The sequence below is a fragment of the Anser brachyrhynchus genome, assembly GCF_964034855.1.
Source record: "Anser brachyrhynchus genome assembly, chromosome: 10".
Taxonomy (NCBI): domain Eukaryota; kingdom Metazoa; phylum Chordata; class Aves; order Anseriformes; family Anatidae; genus Anser; species Anser brachyrhynchus.
Genome location: NC_137705.1, coordinates 14,419,505 through 14,438,880, shown reverse-complemented (window position 1 = coordinate 14,438,880; position 19,376 = coordinate 14,419,505). Strand labels below are relative to the sequence as shown.

General features: G+C 40.1%; 1 protein-coding gene across 2 annotated transcripts in view; it reads right to left on the bottom strand.

Annotated features, from left to right (window-relative positions):
* The window catches only part of RFT1 (RFT1 glycolipid translocator homolog), an 84,554-nt gene that overhangs the window by 41,262 nt on the left and 23,916 nt on the right, over nucleotides 1–19,376 (bottom strand). Inside the window, exon 1 of one of the 2 annotated variants that reach the window (XM_080606070.1) lies at nucleotides 18,822–19,251. The exons of the other annotated variant lie outside the window; for it this stretch is intronic. The gene's annotated coding sequence lies outside the window, so the exon portion shown is untranslated. Of the gene's footprint in view, nucleotides 1–18,821; nucleotides 19,252–19,376 lie in introns of those variants that run through there. 2 annotated transcript variants of the gene reach the window in all.

The window sequence follows — 19,376 nt, the reverse complement described above, 5'->3', positions numbered from 1 at the left end:
ATTTAAAATACACAAGGGTCTGACTGTATTTTAAGTTTTCAAATTATTCATATTATTATTTCATATTATATTTCATATATTTCAATTATTTCATATTATACAATATAGACAAAGGTGATATGATTGTTTAATCTAGGCCTCCACTTTAAGAGAAGTACCCAGAGTAGTGGCTTTAACAGACTGCTGATACAGAATTGAAACCAACCAGCTTTGGATGCAAATTCACACCAGTCAGTAGTTACCCATATGTACCTTCAAGCTATTGTTTTATTTTTTTCCCCACTGTTTTGATGAGCATCAAGTAGCTATTTGATGATGTCACATATGTCAAACATATGTGCTCCAAATTCGATCTGTATAAAAAAATTAGATTAAGCTTTGGAAGAGGAAATGAAGTTGCATTCTTGGACTTCTTCAATGTAAGTGTTTTGGCAACGTTCATAAACCAGTCATAGAATCATAGAATCATAGAATGTCCTGAGTTGGAAGGGACCCTTAAGGATCATCAAGTCCAACTCTTGATACCGCACAGGTCTACCCAAAAGTTCAGACCATGTGACCATGTGACTAAGTCAGTTCAAGATAATTCCATATGTTCAAAGGAAAAAGAAGCTGTTTCTCCACAAATGCCTGTTAGAACTACTGGTACTAGAGAAGGAAGAAATATTTGATCAGTTGCCAGTGATTAAACTCACAACGGTGCTGAGTGGGGATCTGAGAACTGAGCTCAACATCAGAGCAGCTATTCATTTCTGTGAACTTGTTTATCGTTTCCCAACTTTTCAATTCACATCTCCATTATGAAATTTCAGCCCTTCCATCTTGCCCACTCTGGATACACCTTTCCCCACCACCACCAAAAGTGATATATGAGTGATAGCCATAGTTTTACTACACATATAAAACACTCATTTTAAGGCATTAGCTTGAGTACCTGCATACAGGAGCGATCACGAACTTATATTTAACAGATGAGGTAAATTTCTTTTACTTTATTAACACCTTAAAAACATTTCAGTGCATAGTATTCATGAAAGGAAGCCTTTAAACATCTTTAATCTTTCAACCTAGTATTGTGATCCATAAAGCTCCCTTTTCATCCCAAGCTTCTGTTGCATTCAGTTGGCATCCCAACATGCTCCAGCCACCAATGAATCTCAAATACCTGAGCTGCTTGCAACTGCCTGCTTCCCCAGTCAAGGTGTGAAGAGTTTTGATAGCAGCAATTCAGAAGAATAAGTTTTCTAACTTTTTTTTTCTCCTACTGTAATTTTACCTACCCAATTAAGCTGTTTGCTGGTAGAATACCATTAGAATGTTCCTCTTCTTTTTTCATCTGTTCTTCTTTATGGCACCTTAACACTCCACAGACTGGTCTACTTTTAAAGACTATATCTCTAAGTCAGGCATTGTGACCTCTTTTATCATAATAATATAATATAAACCATAAGTAGATGCCCTAATTGTTAAGAAGCACCTAGAACTGGTAGCTTATTAGGCTTGCCAACATGGACTATCAAAATAGCACTTACTTGAGAGCTTAGCTAGTGATCAAAGAACAGAATGCATCGACTTAACTCTAAGCATTCAGCTTGCTACATTATTTTTAAGTTCCTTAAATGGCAGATTGAACTTGCTACTGCCCCGGAACATACAGTTTAAATGAAGAGGTGACAATTTCACTTAGAAAAAAAGGTACATTTTCATAACTAAAGCCATGTTCTCATTCATAAGGGTACCAGTAACAGTACCATTTCTGGAGCACCCTTTGTTAAGTTCTTTTTGTAGTATTGCACAGTCCATACATTGTACATACATACAAGGCTGGGCTATGAACTGAACATTCATCCTGCTTAGGAATGATTTGAAAAATTGCCCAGTCATAGGAAAAGCAAACATATCATATCCTTCCCATCCCAATTAGCAGGCTATGTGCAGGCCATTGAAGTAAAAGGCACGAGACTGCACCTGATCTACATGGAAAAACTCTCAACACTCAGCACAGCCAATTACATTACACTGTTCTAAAGTTACTCATCCTGCTCCATAAAGTTTTTGTTTCCAACTAAAAGCACATTCACTACTTATTTTTCCATGAGAGCTCCAATCTTTCTGTTTAGGCTTTCATATTAAATGCAATTTAAAAACAAATAAAAAATAAATAAAAGACTCCTAGAGATAAATGTTTGACCGTGCTAGATACATATGAAATTTATGCTTTTTAATTCAGGGAGAGAAAAATCTCCTAAGTATTGTGAAACAGCTTGCCTGAGTACTACTTGCCTGAGTATTTTTAAATGTCTTTTTGCCATTCCTTACTTGATGGCTTGCCATCAGAAACAATGGTGAAACATCCAGGACACAAATTTGATCATTTCAGAAGCCAAAGACAGTAAGGGCTGTGGATGACAATCTATTCCCAGTGAAATTATCAGGGTTTAGATATCCTTGGCCCTTTTATATAACCATAAAGCATCATGAGCTTTCAAGATAAGAAAACATCCCTGCCTGCCTGGCTCCACTGACAGTGTTAGCATCCAGGTTGCATCAGAAGCCTGAGTAGTTAAAAATCCCTTCAGAATCTTATCCATCTTTCTCCCTTCAGCTCCTTTTGGAGTTGTTTTCATATCCATAAAAATACATTAAACTCTGATGTTTGCTCTTCTAGCAAAGTTCTCGAAGACTCTGAAAACAGCCTTCCCGTTCTTTCCCTATTTACTACTGTTAGATAATCTGTACAGAAATAGCTACTTTGTAGATCTGGCCAAAAAAAAAAAAAGCAAAAAAGCTTTTGAGACTTTATTATGACCCCCCACCTGCATCACTGTTTCAAGATGCTGCTGGGTGTTCTGCCTTGGCCCCTCGCAGAGAATATTTTTTTTCCCCCCCGTGTTATGGGGAGAATGTCAAAGGGTTTTGTGCTAAACAACAAATGTGGGTGGGAGCCTGGGGCTCTTCTCTTAGATCCCAAGAAATAGTCCAAATACATAGCAAGAACCCATGCAAAATTAAAATAATATTATTAAAATATTTTTGCATACTGCATCTGTTCTCAACGCCCACTATCTTGCTCCTGCCTTGGTACTCTTGCCTACTGGTGTGAGTATTTCAGCTTTAGATAGAACCATTTTAGGGAGGAAGGTTAATGTCAGTTAGCTTTTATTTTTCAGATTTAATATGGCCAAAATTAAGGACCTCTCTTTGTATAAGAGCAGGATCTCTCTGAATCTATGTTCACAGACAGTTTTAATAAATAGGCTCGGCCTGTGGTAGCAGACAAGTTCATTATTGCAGAAGAGAACCGCCATGTGAGCTTTAGCAACACTTCCAAGACTATGCCTATGCAGCACCTTCAGGAAAAAGTGTTTTTTGCTGTTTCTTAATGATGCTTTTTGATCAAGCATGTCTTTGGGAAGGCTGCCCATTTCATGTGCTAGGATAACTCTGACATTAAACAGATTTGAACTTTTAAATCTGTCCATGATCCAACTAAAATTTTGAAATGAGAAATTTGTTTCTATGGCTCTGCTTCTCAGACGTCCTGTCAGCCTAACCATTTCCCATGTAACATGCTCTAGGTGACCCTGCCTGAGCAGGGGGGTTGGACTAGATGGTCTCTGGAGGTCCTTTCCAAACTCAACCATTCTGTGATACCAGTCTTAAATTATCCAGTTCAACAGACAGTTGTACAATTATTAGAAAGTCAATTTCAGAACCACTGTAGTGAAATTGTTTTTAAAAAGCTATTAACTTACATAAAGGTGCACTTGTCAAATCAGACTCCTTACTGCTGTTGAATATGTGGCATATATTTTCTAAATTAAGGTGACTGAATTTTATAGTCAGCTGTTAACTGGAAAAGTAACAAGGCTTGTCAAAGCACACAGGACATCACAATGTCATTTTTGAAGTTTTCTACAACTTCCACTACTTGAACAATTAAATCTGAACTTTTTTTCTGGTATTTTTATTATTTACATCATACTTGAAACTGATACTTTCCTGAACACATAATACTCACTAAGACCACAGGAAACAAAAGTATTCAGTCCAATAGTCCCTCTCACCGACAGCTTTTATTACTGCTGAAATGGGGAAAAAAAATATATCTAAGAAAATATTTTATTACAACTCTCCCTATTCTTTCTTTTGTAAGGAAAAGGAAGATGAAATGCAACAGGGAGAAAACGGTAAAAATGTCACCACTCTAACAAAAACATCTAGGTTTACAGGTTTCCTACCCCATACAACTCAAGAATGGAAAAAACAATGGATTTTCTCCACTCCTCTCAGATACCTGAGGTTGGCCTGGCTTCAAGCAGGAGGCTGGGCTTGATCTCTCTTCCACCCTAATTGTTCTGACTCTAATCCCCCCAGCAACACACTTCAAAATGGCTAGAAACTGCAATATAAGAAAGGATTCCTGTGACCAAAGTACCTCTCCTACAGTAAGGAGTTTACGTGCTTCATGACTGTACAATTTAATGTCAGTTTGTTCACACCCAGATTCTACTGCAGAAATGGGGTGAGAGCAGAAGTCACACTCAGGCACAGCAACTACCCTGAGCTGTCAACCGGGACCCTGCTTCAAGGGTCATTGGGAACATTAGCCTGCAAACCAGTCACCAGATGGATTTCCCTGCAACATGAGATAAACAGCTGATTAAAATCCCAGGTAAAGCACCAGAACAATGATACACTTGCTGAGAAGTAACCTCCTCTGTTTGGGATCACACTTCAAAGAAAATGGATGTAGCAGTGAGCAACTGATGGTCAAAGACTATGTGATTAAATGGATTTATCCATTTTGTTCCTTAAGAACATTTTTCTACTATATAGAAGAATCTTAGCCATCGCAGACCCTTTTCTAGGGTGTTTCCCTACACTCTGAGGTCTTGGCATTTAGAAGGAGTATCAACACAAGTTTAGGACAATCACTATTAAAGCACAAGCAAAATCAGCACCCAAGAGCAGTTTCATTGTTACTTAGCTTAATAACAGAAGTTAGCGTACCTGAGAAGTACATTTCTTATTTTTTTTGTCCTCCTTGCAACAAGACAAGAGTTCCATTTATTCCATTGCTCTGGATTTGCACAAGGGTAACTCACTCCAGTAGCTTCAGATGAGTTATTCTGGCAAGAACCCAGCGTAAGCAAAAGCAAAATCTAGTCTCTCATTTGTTCTTATAAGGCTCCTGATCCTTAAATATCAGACTGTCCAGAACCAGTCCATAGCCTTCAAGTCAGAGAGAAGAAAAATCTAACATGAAAAACACAAGTATGCCAAATAAATATGGTACTGTTCTATATTCTACCAACTCAAAGATGCAGAAACTTGTTTTTAAAGAAAGGTTATTGTGTTTAGCAAGAAAGCACTCTTAACTGGGTACAGCTTACTACTGAAACTGCTGCTTCCCTTCATTACTTTTGGGCAAACTGACAATCTTTTCTTAAATGGAAACCACAGTTCTTGCCTACTGTGCTTCATGAAAGGATTTAGAGTTTTGACAGCTATTATAAAAGGTTGGGTTTATGACAGATAAAACATTTACTTCTGAGGTTTCTTAAAGCATGACTTATGAGAATAACAATACAAAGTCATCCCATGTATCATGGTAAGCTCATCACAGGAGACATTACATATTTTGCTGTCTAAAAGTAGCAGCATAAAGCTTGTTAGTTTTGAGGTGAGGGCTCAGACAAGCAGACTTCCTTTTGCAAAGATTTCCCCCTATGCTGCTAATTGTTGCCTTAAACTCCTTTTCTGGGTTTCTCTCTCCATCAAAACAAATAGAAAGTGACAGTAATGACACCAGTGATGGATGGAATATGCGATCCACAATTATTTCCTGTTTCTCTCCAGGGATTGGGCTGATTAACAACATTTGAATTTGTACTTGCAGTTATATACCCTTTATGAGAACATCAATGACCAGTCATGAAACTTAATACCTATCTTTTTTTTTTTCCCCCCCAAAGCAAATTGCCAACTTGGGAACTATCATGGTTCTGACTGTAATCACTCATCTAAATGCTTATTTGAGCCAATTTAGTTATTTGGACCCAAAACACCCAAGTATGGCAATGTACAGACACTGTATCTGGAATGCAGATGTCTTCTGAGATGTGGCTCCTCTGCCTTGCTGCCCTGCTAGAAATGAAACTGCAGAGACCAACAGCCTCAGCTAAAAGAACGCTACCAGTTTCCTTCATCTTTTCAGCTGGTTTGTGCACTGCTTTGTAGAAATTAGCCAAAACATCCACAAGATGCATTTTTTCCCCTACAGTAAATGGTAGTGGAAATACATAATTAAGAGAATGCAGCCTTTACAAAAAAACAAAAACAAACACACAAAAACAGGGAAAGTCTTTCAAAAGATACAGAAAATATTTAGATCCTGAGGAATAGCAACCCTGAGCACCTCAGAGACCCTGAATATGAAGTTAGAAGACTGTTTTCTAACGGGCCACTGTAAAGGCCTCATCTTCACACAGGCACTGACAGAACATCCTGACCATCTGCTGCTGCACAGTCCCAGCATGACAGACAAATTTCCAGATACCCTGCAACATCTGGTAGGGTACCAACTTCGCCATCAATAAGCTGCACACAGAGACATTTTATAATCATTGAGGTTGGAAAAGACCTCTAAGATCACCTGGTCCAACCTTTAACCTAGCACTGCCAAGTCCACCATTGAAACATGGCACTAAGCTCTACATCTAAAAGGTTTTTGAAGACCTCCAGGGACGATGACTCAACTGCTCTCCCAGGCAGCCTGTTCCAATACTTCACAACCCTTTCAGTGAAGAAATTTTTCTTAAAATCCAACTTAAACTTCCCCATTGCAACTTTAGGCCATTTCCTCTCGTCTTACCACTTAATGCTTGGGAAAAGAATCTGATCCCCACCTCACTACAACCTTCTTGAAGGTAATTGTAGAGGATGACGATAAGGTCTCCCCAAGCCTTTTCTCCAAGCAAAACAACCCCAGCTCGCTCAGCTGCTCCCCTTAAGACTTGTTCTCCAGACCCCTCACCAGCTTCATAGCCCTTCTCTGGACACACTCCAGCACCTCGATGTCCTTCTTGTAGTGAGGGGCCCAAAGCTGAACACAGCACTCCAGGTGCAGCCTCACCAGAGCAGAGCACAGGGGCACAATCACCTCCCTGGTCCTGCTGGCCGTGCTATCTCTGATACAAGCCAGGATGCTGTTGGCCTTGGCCACCTGGGCATGCTGCTGGCTCATGTTCAGACATCTCTTGACCAATACCCCCAGGCAGCTTTCCATCCAGTCTGCCCCCAGCCTGTAGTGCTGCACAGAGCTGTTGTGCCCCAGGTGCAGGACCCAGTACTTGGCCTTGCTGAAGCTCATACAGCTGGCCTCAGCCCATCGGTCCAGCCTGTCCAGGTCCCTCTGCAGAGCCCTTGTACCCTCAAGCAGATCAACACTCGTTCCTAACTTGGTGCTGTCTGGGTACTTACTGAGAATGCACTTGATCACTTGTCCAGATATTTTCCTATAGTGAGACAGGGACACACTGTTTGTAAGCATAACAAATGTATGAAGTTCTGATGGAGTATTATTCACTAAAAATCAATGTTACGTTTAGTAGAAATAGGTTCTTGTTTTATCAAAGGGATCTGAACCAACAATCAAAAAAAAAACACAAAAAAAACAACTGTCTTTGAGAGTGGCTCATTTATCCTACTATATTTCACTGATTAAGAATTCCATCCCCGCATGGCATGTCATTGACACACGTTACGCTCGGCAGCCAAATCAGTGACCAGCACAAGGCTGTAGCAGACACCAAATTAGCCATTATGCATTGGCAGCTCTGTGCGGGTACTACAATCTCACCCAGCAGCAACCTGAAGTACCATGCTAACACAGGTAGTCAGGAACGCCAAATGACAAAAACACAGCAGTTGCTGAACATTGCTCTGCGACTGTGCAGTCATTTTAGCTCTAACAGCTTCTTTTTGCCTGCTATAATTTAGTGAGCAAAAGCTGCTAGGAGATAATAGTCCATATTAAGAGCTATTCAAGACATCTTGATTGAAACACTTGTCACTTCTAAGAAGTTCCTCAGCACTGCTAATGAGTCCAGTTATTAGGACCCTCCTAGTTTTCCTCAGCTGCAATGCATCTGCTAGCCTAATCTCTCAGAAAAAAAATTCAAACACTTACTTAATTAGGCCCTCAGGACCCTTACCACATCAATGCTATTCAAGTCTGTGAGGCTGCTAGGGATACAAGGAGCTGCTGCATTAATGATTTACCATATGGTGATCGTTTCAAGATAACAAAAGGAAAAATTCATCGGGTTTTCTTCCTTTACATTTATTCACAGGACATACATGAAGCATTTAAGACAAGTCTTAATAGGCTTTGTTACATTTTTCTTTTCAAGAATGTCAAGGTATCACAAGCAAGCCTCCATCATTTAGGCAAAATTGGAAGTAAACAGATGAGGCAAGAGATGTAAGATCAGAACTGTATCAGAGGATGACAAGACACATCACAGGATCAGCTCACTCACCCAGATTTCCAGCTCTAAACAATGCAGTTAAGGTCAAAGCAGACCACTTACAGTCCTGAAAAGTCGTCATAAAAAAAAACAACACACCACTTAGTCGTTCCACAAATCTTTAGTTAGGAATAGAGAAGTTATTTAGAGTTTAAACTAGCATTTGTATAGCCCTGCAAAGATTTCTACAAAAGCCAGTATCTGAGAATAGGAACAAGACAAAACCTGTGTTTTAAAGAAGGATGAGCGCTCTCTGAAATAACTCAGAGCTAAAATAGACCATTTCCTATGGTAACGATTGGTGAAATCTGGCCTTCCACCCTCCGTCTTATTAACCATGACCAGTACTGAATAAAGAAAACTGCGGGCAATATACACATTTTACAGGGAAATTAAGGACAGATCTAAAGGATAACAATGCCACAAGTCAAGACAATACATTTGATATTACTGAGGACCACACCTCCTCACACAGTTCTGTTTTACCAAGGCTATAAATCTCTCTCTCTCTCTCAACTCTCTCCCTGCTTGGCCACATTTCTACAGGGAATTTTTGTTCCTCCCCCAAAGCCCCACAACAACAAATGAAACATTTGTGGTTGGATTCAGAATTATGAATTAATATCTTTGTGTAATGTCATGAAACCGGAACATTCCTGAGGTTCTACACCAGAAATTATCGCAGAATTAGGTGCAACTGTAAGCTGGGGGCTCTAAGTAGAATGCTGACCCACTCATGTTTGGAGATAGTAATGGTTTCAGCTCGTTTCCATACAAAAAAGGTAAAGAGTATTGAAGGGGTTTTTGTTTGATTTTAAAAGTTTATACATAAGCAGGAAAGAACAGCATAGAGCACATCAGAATTAAGTGTGCTTCTAAGAAACACCAACCTTCCTCCCTGTTCCCCCTCCTCGCCTTTAGAAGTTCTACCTAGCCAAAAGACAACATAAGGTTCAGGAAAGCTTCCAAACAATACGATTATTGTACGAACAGCTTTAGAAGTTAATACATCTATTTTTATATCTTTGAAAAGAGGAAAGACAGATAGAAGATTTACACATTTTTGCAAAATGCTAGTTGTAAATGGCTTTGTTTTTCCCAATTGTGTTTAAATTATCTTTTTTTCCCCAGTTCTTTGACATTCTTCAAATAGACAGTACAGTTAGCAGCTTCTAACTGCAACTTCCAGTTAACGCCAATTCCTTTTAAATTTTTTTCTGGATAAGGTTTCACATGCTGCTGCTTTACAGAATAAGAGCTGTGCTTTCAAACTTCCAGGGTTTCAGCTTACATTGGAAAGGGGCAAAATCCCATCATTCTGCATGTTCAAGTCCATTACAGTACAAGAAGATCTAAACAGGAAACTGAAAGAATAATTAATCTCTCTAACATATAGCTAAATGAAACTAGAAGCAACTCAGCAATTCAATGCCACTGTAAAAATATGGCTATTTACTTGTCTGTTCTTGAAATCAAAGCTTTCATCGCAAACTGGAGAGAATCCCTCCCCAACCCTTTAAAAAAAAATTACACCTGAAAATGTATTGGTCTGGAACAAAACAGATGTAAATAAAGACTGCTTTGAATCTTCTGGTGAGTTCAATCTCCTCTTGTAAAGCTGCAAGCTGTTACAACACGTGTTATTTATTTTTAGGATTAACACAAAGTTTTAAAGCATTAAAGCTTTATTACATGGATTCCAAGATTTGTTCTAAATCAACATTTTTTCTTCAAGTGATTGCTTGAGTTGTGATGCTTGAAACTTCAAAATTAATGATGTCACCCCTGCCAGTGTATCTTTGAGTTTGAGCTTTCCACTGTTTGGGGGGGGGGGAAATCAAACTTGTGCTAGTTTCTACCTGACCTTCATTCACAGAATTCTGATTTTGAAGCAAAACAACTTTTTTTTGTTTTGAGCGACAGAAAAAAAAAAAGCATCTTCTCGTTTCAATTTTAAGGCAAGAGAATTAATTCTGACCTTCTATTACAATGTCTATTGTTAATGATTAGAGATGTACAATCTTTATTACACAAATATGAAAGGACCACAACTATTATCATCACCTGAGAAAGCAGTTTCCTTTAAGATTGGTACTGTATATAGTGCTTGTTTTTATTAAAAGAACCTTACCTTTGCCAATCATACCTGAACGCTAATGTGAACTTTCCCATGCCTGTGACCCTCCCCTTCCCATCTCCATACGGACAACTCAAGGACCCTAACAAAGCCTGATGTTATTGCACCTGCACTGGATCAGAAAGCACAGACACAGCTTTGTTAGCATTTTCTGGGGAAAAAAAAAAAAAAAAGGATGTTTCTCCTGACTAAACTTCACTTCCATTAATTGCTGTCTGCTTCCCCATACTCATCTGCAGTTCTGATTGGAGCAGGAGCTTTCTGCTTATTGCAGACTGCTCTGCACCAACATAATACCAGTGGTTTATTCTCAGGCGGCTTACTTTACAAGTAACTTCAACAACATCTAAGTGCACCTCACACCTACTTAAGACCTACTTGATACATCAACACTCCCTTTATGTCCATGTGCCTTCTGTGAAACGACTAGCAGAGTGAAGTTAACATAAACAAACTCTTGCACTGGGACACCAGCAGGCTGGGTTAGCCTGTAATTTGTATTCTTGCACTGTTACTCCAGGATGACTGCATAGCTATTTGCAATGCCATAAAAAGGTACAAGAGACCAAGCCCTGCCCTTCTTGGTCAGTCATGACCCTGTAATTTGTGGTAGCAACAATCTTAGTATAGCAGGAGGGGTGTGATGGCACCATGCTTAGGTGTTTCATGTGTGCCAATAAAATGGACCAGATGAAAATGTTAATCTACAGCAGGAATGAGAAGGGTTGCTGGCAGGGCTCTGCTCCAGCTAGTCTTCCAGCTCATCCATCAAGTCTCTTCTGCAGAGTCGAGAGCACAAGTTTTCTCCCCAGTTATTCTGCAGTTAAACATGGCCTTGTCCATGGTCTGCTATGTAACATTACCTGGGACTGTGCATTATTACAGAGGCTTAGATACCATAAGGCAAGCGTACTCTGTGACATTTTATTCTGCAAAACCATTAACATGATTGCTAGAAATACAAGCAGGCAGCTGAAAGCTGAATACAAAGGCTCTTCTTAAAGAACAGGTTTCATAACTAATTGAAGATGCTTTTTAAAGTAATAGAAATAAGTAATGAAATAAACAGCACAAGTAATTAAGCAATAGAAATAAGTAATGAAGAGCAATTTGAATGTACCTAGGGATGATTCCTGATTCAACTCACAAATCAGTGAGCTTCTAAACATACATCTTTTTATTCATCCATCATATAGTTTATTTTCTTCTTCCCTTGATATCATAGACTCAAACTTTAGAAAAGCCACTGGAAGATGTCAGCAGCTACAAGTATGTAGAGATTGTATAAAATCTATATAAAAATCTATATAAGGTCCACAATATGCTATCAAATATACAGGGCAAATAAAAATTAATGCAATTATACCCAAGCTAAAAATCTATCCAGAATTTTTATATTGTTTATCTTTCTCTGCTGTGTGACAAAAAAAAAAGCATAGTTAGTTGAGTCTACAAGGAAAATATAACAATGCTCACAAAAATGTTGCTATCTTATCTGAGGAAATCAATCAGGGAGAAGGGTAGTTTATGAAGGAAGTTAAAAACACCACTAAACATGTCTGCTGGAAGTATAAAAGAAGGTAGAAAAACATTCCTAAAATGTCATTCTGTGTATGTACAGAGGTCAATAAAACAGACTTTAGTCAGAAAACTGAGTTACAAGTCCTTTTGGCCCAGCTGTCACTTCTTTGAAAAACATCTAAAACAACCAAAATTCAAAGTTGACAACAGCTTAGCTTAACTCAGGTTACTTGGCATCCACAACACCCCAGTAACAATCAGTAATTGCAGGCAAAAGTAAAGTGCCAATTCTAAAACCTCTCCTGTGCAACTCCTTGTGACTGACAACACTACAGGCCTGTTAAAAAACACAATTGTACTGCAAAAAAATAAATTGAAAAAAAAATCAAGTGCTGCTTCACTTAAAACCAAATGACAAATGGAAGTTTGTTTCATGAAGATTGTTCACATGAATTCCAGTCTTCTCATACGCAAGAGATGAAGAAAGAAAATCAAAGGCCTAATAAGACTCAGACCTGAAATTCTGTACATGCACATTGTTAAATTTAAGACCATAAATTTAAGACCATTTAAGACTTCAGGGCCTAGGCCATATTCAAGTATGAAAACTTCAAAACAAAGCCTTCCAGAAAATTTGAGCTCTGCCTTAAAACTGTATTTACAAGCAGCTATTATAGTATTGCAATTACAATCTCAATTGAAGGCTAAAATATGCTGAGATATGCAATAAGGTTTACATGGAAAATAGCTGATAGTCTCAGTGATAGTCATAAACCAAGCATTTTTGCAACATTATTTCTTAGTATGATGATTAAGTATGAAGTTTGTAAAGGAAAGAAATGGTTTGAGGAAGACAGAGTGTCAGTACCATAGAGTGCATTCAAGCAATTTCTTTCAACAGCATTTGATACGGTAGAATGGCTGAGGAATAACCACTTACCTTTGAAAAACAGTAGGATGCTTTTGAGAGATGACATGCGCAATGCTATATCTCATTCCAGTGAAAATGTAAACATACCACAAAGTGAGCAGTGGGTAGTTCTGGTCAATCTAGCTAGGAACTGCCATCCTTTGAGGTTAGGCTACAGTTTGTAAAATAGCAGTATCAATTTGCATTTGTTTAAGGCCCAAAACAGACCCTAAGCACTACTGAAATGCTGGAGATCTACAACACATCCCAGCAGAGGCTGATACTATTCCAGATGACTGAAAACAGCTATTCTGCCAGGCAGGTTTTCAACTGTACTTGAAGTTTTTATTTCTTAAAACAAAGCAAAAAACTCACTCTGAACACACCACTCAAGTTTTCTTTGCTTCCTGACAAAGTAAAGTTTATTTCCCCAGGCAGCTGATCTATCAAGGCTCTGTAGTTCTTAATTGCATTTTAAACAGACAGACGCTCTGTGATGCACTCTGCGTGGTGAAACAGAATACACATCGTGAAATGTTCTCACTATATATAAAGAAGTGCTTTGCTAATGTAACCCACTGATTAGTACCTCCGCAAACAGCGAGAAGCTATTCTCTAATGCCAGGGGAAAAGATAGGAAGGGAAGAGCTGACTTGTACAGCTCTCGTACATGACTGTACAACAGAACAAGCAGAAAGCCATTAAGCCTCCTCACAGTGCTCCTGAAATAGAAAGCTCACTCAAAAAAGAAAAGATGCCAGGGTTTTTGGTTATTCTGAAAACAAAAGGTATTTTGCTAGGGCTATTTTGTATTCTACCCCATCTCCCACTCAAGGAAGACTGCCTACACAAAATGCTCAAATAACAATAACAGGATCATAAGTGGAATAAGTGTATTTATCATTCCAATTTAAAAGAAAACCGTAGTATATTCCAAAGTGAAATACTAATCAAACTGTAGCCCAAGTTCTGCACTCTGTATCTGGCTTAACACTGCAACAGTAACAGCTTCAGCCTATTTGCTCCTAATTAATAGCTTTGGAAATGCAAAATTTAATGCCCATTTTCAAACTTTAACTTCTATAACTAATATAATTTGTGTTTTATGTATTTTCACTGTCACGCCAGTAGGGAGGCACAATGAATAAAATAATATATGTGTACGAAACCACATGAAGAAATAAACTGTGGCATACAAGATGAAATCCCCAGACAATTTCCTTTTCTAGAGAAGCATCTTAAAAGATGAGTCTGTAGAGGATGAGGACTTAGCCTTTGTTAGGCGTTTCCAAGGTGCTTTTTTAGAGAGCTGGCCTCTGTTTATTTGCTCTCACTGTTACAACAAAACACCTTACCATCCACAACAGGAACCGTCCCTACCCGATCATATAATGGCTGCAATACATCAAATCATACAAGAACTGGAATAGTATTCATTACAAGCAGGAGAGCTCTTGCCAAAATTCACTCTGTTGTGTGACCTAATTATTCATCCAACATTTAAGGAATAATAATTTGAAAACCAAGCAAAACCAAACACACCAAAAGCACCACTTGTGGTGAACGCACCTTGTACATTAACATACCCTTTTAGCTAATACATGGACCCCCACGCATCATCTCAATATGAATGTGTTCATACATACTCACACTTTTTGTACTATCAGATTGCCAATAGTTTGTTTATACCCTAAGCTTCTTAATTTATACCCTAAGGTGTCACAAGTTTTCTGTCTAGCATACTTCATGCTGTATCTTCAAACAGTATATCTCAAATAGTGCTTTCTAAACAAAGGACCCCTTAAATTCAGTCAGGTACAATAGGATGATGTGGTGGGCACAATTACCATGGCTCCAGATGTTCTTCCAGCAACTTGAGATAGCTTTGCAGTGACTGAATGAAAAAAGTGAGGAACTTGTGTAAAAAAGAAAAAATAACAAAGTTTAAACAACAAAGACAAGAAATCCTCAGTGAAGACCTCACAGTTTCGTGATGCATTAGCAGCCGAGTTAATTTAAGCATTAAATGTTTGCTTTTGTGAAGCACACAGTATTCTCGGCAGAATGGGATAAAACACACCAGCTCATCCCCACTCTGACTAGACCCCTGAAAATGACAGGCTGCATCTTACTGACAAAACAATTCCTGTGACTTTAGTATTATGGAAAGTTAACAGCACTCCACTAATGTCTCAACTTCTAGCTCCAAAATCCCCTAAACGAACCATTTCAAAAATTCTCTGATCCAAGGGGCAAAATGCATGTTTCCCTTCTATTTTGCTTTTTGTCTGTTGCTCCGGCTAATAATTTTGTTGAATGCGGTTAGTGGCACTGGCACTTTACCTCAGAAAACTGTAATTTAAAAATGGAGATGTGTTTTTCATCATCCTCCCTCGTACAAGAATCAATTCAGTGGAGAGCAGAACTAAAAACTGCTTTCATTTTGCTACACAAAAAGGTTAAGGACCAAAACAGAAGGAGAACTTAGGGCACTTCATTAAAGCCATTCATTTCTCTGAAACTTTCTTCCTCCCCCACCTCCAGTTAGGCCTAAGTCCCATCCTCTTGTTCCTGTGCATACCAGTCATAGTACTTCACTTTCAAAATACAAACAGGGCAACACTGAAAGCAGCTACACTCAGCTTCCACATCACAAAAGGTAACTCTACAAAGAGCTGCAGGGCCTGGAGAAGAGGGCACCAAGGATCTCGAAGATGACAACACAGAAATAACTCTTCTTGGGATCCTGAAGCACAGGCCTTCTGCAGAGATGACAAGGAAAGCCTTTCTTTCACATATTAGAAGATCATTAAGATTTCAGTATGTTTCCATTTCAGCTACTGCAGAACACAAGAAAGGGTGGGAGCCAGAGGGAAAAATTCTTCCACACATACTTAAACTGTCAGAATGGAAATGAAGACAAGAAGTCACAGAAAAAAAAAAAATGGAGCTGAGCTGTGATAATAGTGTATGACTCACATGCTTTAACAAACTGCCTTCAGAAATATTGTTGAGCAGGGTAAAGGCTCCCTTGTCTCTTTTCCATTTACACATTCCCAAGACTTGCTGCAAAAGGAAACACCAATATTTTCCTCCAAATCTTTCGGGAGAAACAGCTTCATGTTTTTGCAGCTGCACTTGCCAGAATGCTGTTCCCACTAGTCCCTCAAGCTCTTTCCTCAAATGTGCCACAGTTCAGATTCCTTTAAGAATAATTGTTGAATCCACTTATTAGTGCCCAAAAGAACATGCTGTGGTGGTTTAACGTCAATAGGTAGCTCAGCTCCATCACAGCGTGCTCTTTCCTTCCTCAGTTGGACAGGGGGAAAAAATGGGATGAAAAAGCTCGTGGGTTGAGGTAAGGACAGGGAGGTCGCTCACCAGTTACTGTCACGGGCAAAACAGACTCAGCGTAGGGAGACCGATGGAATTTATTGCCAGTTGCGAACGGACGAGAGCAGTGAGGGCTGAAGGCCAACCCAAACCACCTCCCTCGTCCTCCCTCTGCTGCCTCCCCCCAGCAGCAGGGAGCGGGGCTGCGCTCAGTCCCCAGCGCCGCGTCCCCGCCGCTCCTTCACGCTCACCGCCTGCCCTGCTCCACGTGGGGTCCCTTCCCGAGCCGGTCCCGCGTGGGCTGCCCACAGCCCGCAGCTCTTCGAGCACCGCTCGGTGTAGGCCCGCACCGCGGGGTCCGTCCGTCGGGAGCAAACGGCCCCAGCACGGGTCCCCCCCTGGGGACGGCTCCCCCGGGCCTCCTGCTCCTGCGTGGGTTCCTCCACGGCCGCGCCGTGGGGATCTGCTCCGCGGGGTGCCCGGGGGCTGCAGGGGTCAGCCTGCTCCACCGTGGGGCTGCTGCCCTGGCACCCAGAGCACCCCCTGCCCACCTTCCTCACCGGCCTCAGGTGGTTTCTCTCACTCCTCTCCCAGCTGCAGTTGCACTGCCTTTTTTTTTTTTTTTTTAAACCTTCTTAAATCTGCTCTCCCAGAAACACAGCCAGCACATCTCAAGGCTCAGCTCTGGCCAGCAGGGTGTCCTTTGTGCAGCCAGCCGCAACTGGCTCTTGTCTGACATGGGCAGCTCCTGGTGACAACCAAAGGCCATTCCTGCAGTTCCCCTGCCATCAAAACCTTGCCATGTAAACCCAACTCACACAGACATAGCCCCATTTTAAAAGAATGATTCTCCCATCTTACAGTTGGTACAGCTCCTGCTATACAACCCTACCAAAAGGAATCCAACACAGTTCAGTGACTGCACCAAATTTTTTCTATTTCTTCTCCTTTTACAGGATCCATAAGCATGTTTATCCTGTCAGAGCTCACAGAACAGCCCTGCAGTCTTCACCCAGTTTGTACTTTAATGAGAGCGGAAAGATAAAACAGCCCTCTAGTCATCTTGAACGCACCCTTTTGCTTGACTCTACCTGCATAAGCAGTCAATCTAGTAGAAGGAAGAGGTCAGCTACAGGTTGAGAATATGAATATGGATGGACTAAATTTAAGTAAGAAGGCTGACGGCACAAGGCAAAAGCAAGTAAGATACATGTCTACTTCAGTTCCTTCCCTTGTAAGTGCTCTGACTGAGTTTAGAAACAAAAAGAAAAAAGATATATTACAGGTTCACAGTAGCCACGAAGTACCCCTGCACATTAAATAGCTATACTCTGACCTGTAATGTTTGCCTAACGCATCAGTAGGGACATTCCAACATCTTAAAAGAAGGATTGGTATTTTACAGCAATTAAGACCATACACAATATCTGGTGCAAAGAACAGTAGCCATCAGGTTCATTGCAGGTCTTTTCTCTTTGAAATGGATGGTTGGAAGCACTCTGCCTCCAGATTGTGCCAAAATCCTTTAGAAACTCTCACTAGCACTTGCCTTAGAAATAAGGACTACAGAATCAAAATAGTCTTGGTTGCCTCCACAGCATCACACTGCATGTAGATGCAGTTCAGTAGCACAGTGCACAAGATGTGCTAGCAACCTGAAAACAGCTGTCAGACAGAAATACCGCTCTTAATAGAGAACTTCCCTCCACTCTCTCTGATCCACTTTACAGGTACTGCAACCAAAATAGCGCACGCTGTATTTATAGGTCCACAAAGTACTCCAGGAGGCTTAGTCATCAGTGTGACGATGGACACACCCCTCCTTCAAGGTCTAAAAATAGGAGACTTAAGGACTTCTGAGCCAGACTTGGTAAGCGATGTAGTGCTACTCACCATCAGCAGAGAAATGTTATTAGCTTAAGGTTTCCCTGCAGTTACTTACCCAGTGATACCTGACTCCTCCTTAACTACTTGCCTCGAGCATAGCTAATGATTACATGATTAATCTGTACAACCCTTGACTCTAAACAAGGGCTGATAACTCTTGTTGACAAGAGCAGTTGACAGAAGTGCTTTCCTAGTCCCTCCAACACACAGTACTTCACACAAAAGACATTCTTAAAAGGCAGAGGCAAGGACAATTGAGTCCATTTGTATCACTGAATTTTAAGTACATATATTCACAAGCATGAACAGAAGAAAATGGCTTTACTGTCTTCAAAGCGAAAGTGAAACTTGAACTTTGCTTCAAGTGAATGGAAGCACGTTACACACCTGATAAAACTTAAAATAGTAACGAATCCTGAGCTTTACATGCAATCGATTGCCAAGACAGGTTTTAGCAGAATTAAGGGGCTTAAAGTAAGAAAAAATGATGAGAGCTCACCTGGTGAAACCCCTCAAACCCAGTTTTTGTGCCTTTATTCATAAAACTCATCTGGTGCTTCTCAGCTTGTTGACAGCACAGACTTCATTAGTCCAGGTCTTCCTTCCACTGCTCTTTCAAAGAGTGCACCAAGATGAGATTTCCAATAAGTCACAGCTGATGCATTCACAAATGAACAGCCAAAACACACAAAGAGAATTAATCCACTTAATCCCCTGCATAGTATCTATTTCCTTCTTTGTTCTCCAAACCCAAAACACTGATCTCAGCTCTCATAAAACTTTATACACCATGCCTGAAACTCCTGGTGATATCGGAAGTTCTACTGCTTAGCTGCAATTAGCTGCTATTTCAACTGCCAAAAATCATCTTCGGGATTAAGTGCTCTGCATCCTGTTATGATTGCCTCTCTCTTCCATTTATGTGCCAATGGATAAAGAGCATTCAAGAGCAGTGGGGGGGAGAAGCAAGAAAAACAAAAACAAACAACCAAAACAGCCACGTATCATACAGACTCACCATCTATTTCCCTGGAACATGCATTTTTTTTTCCTT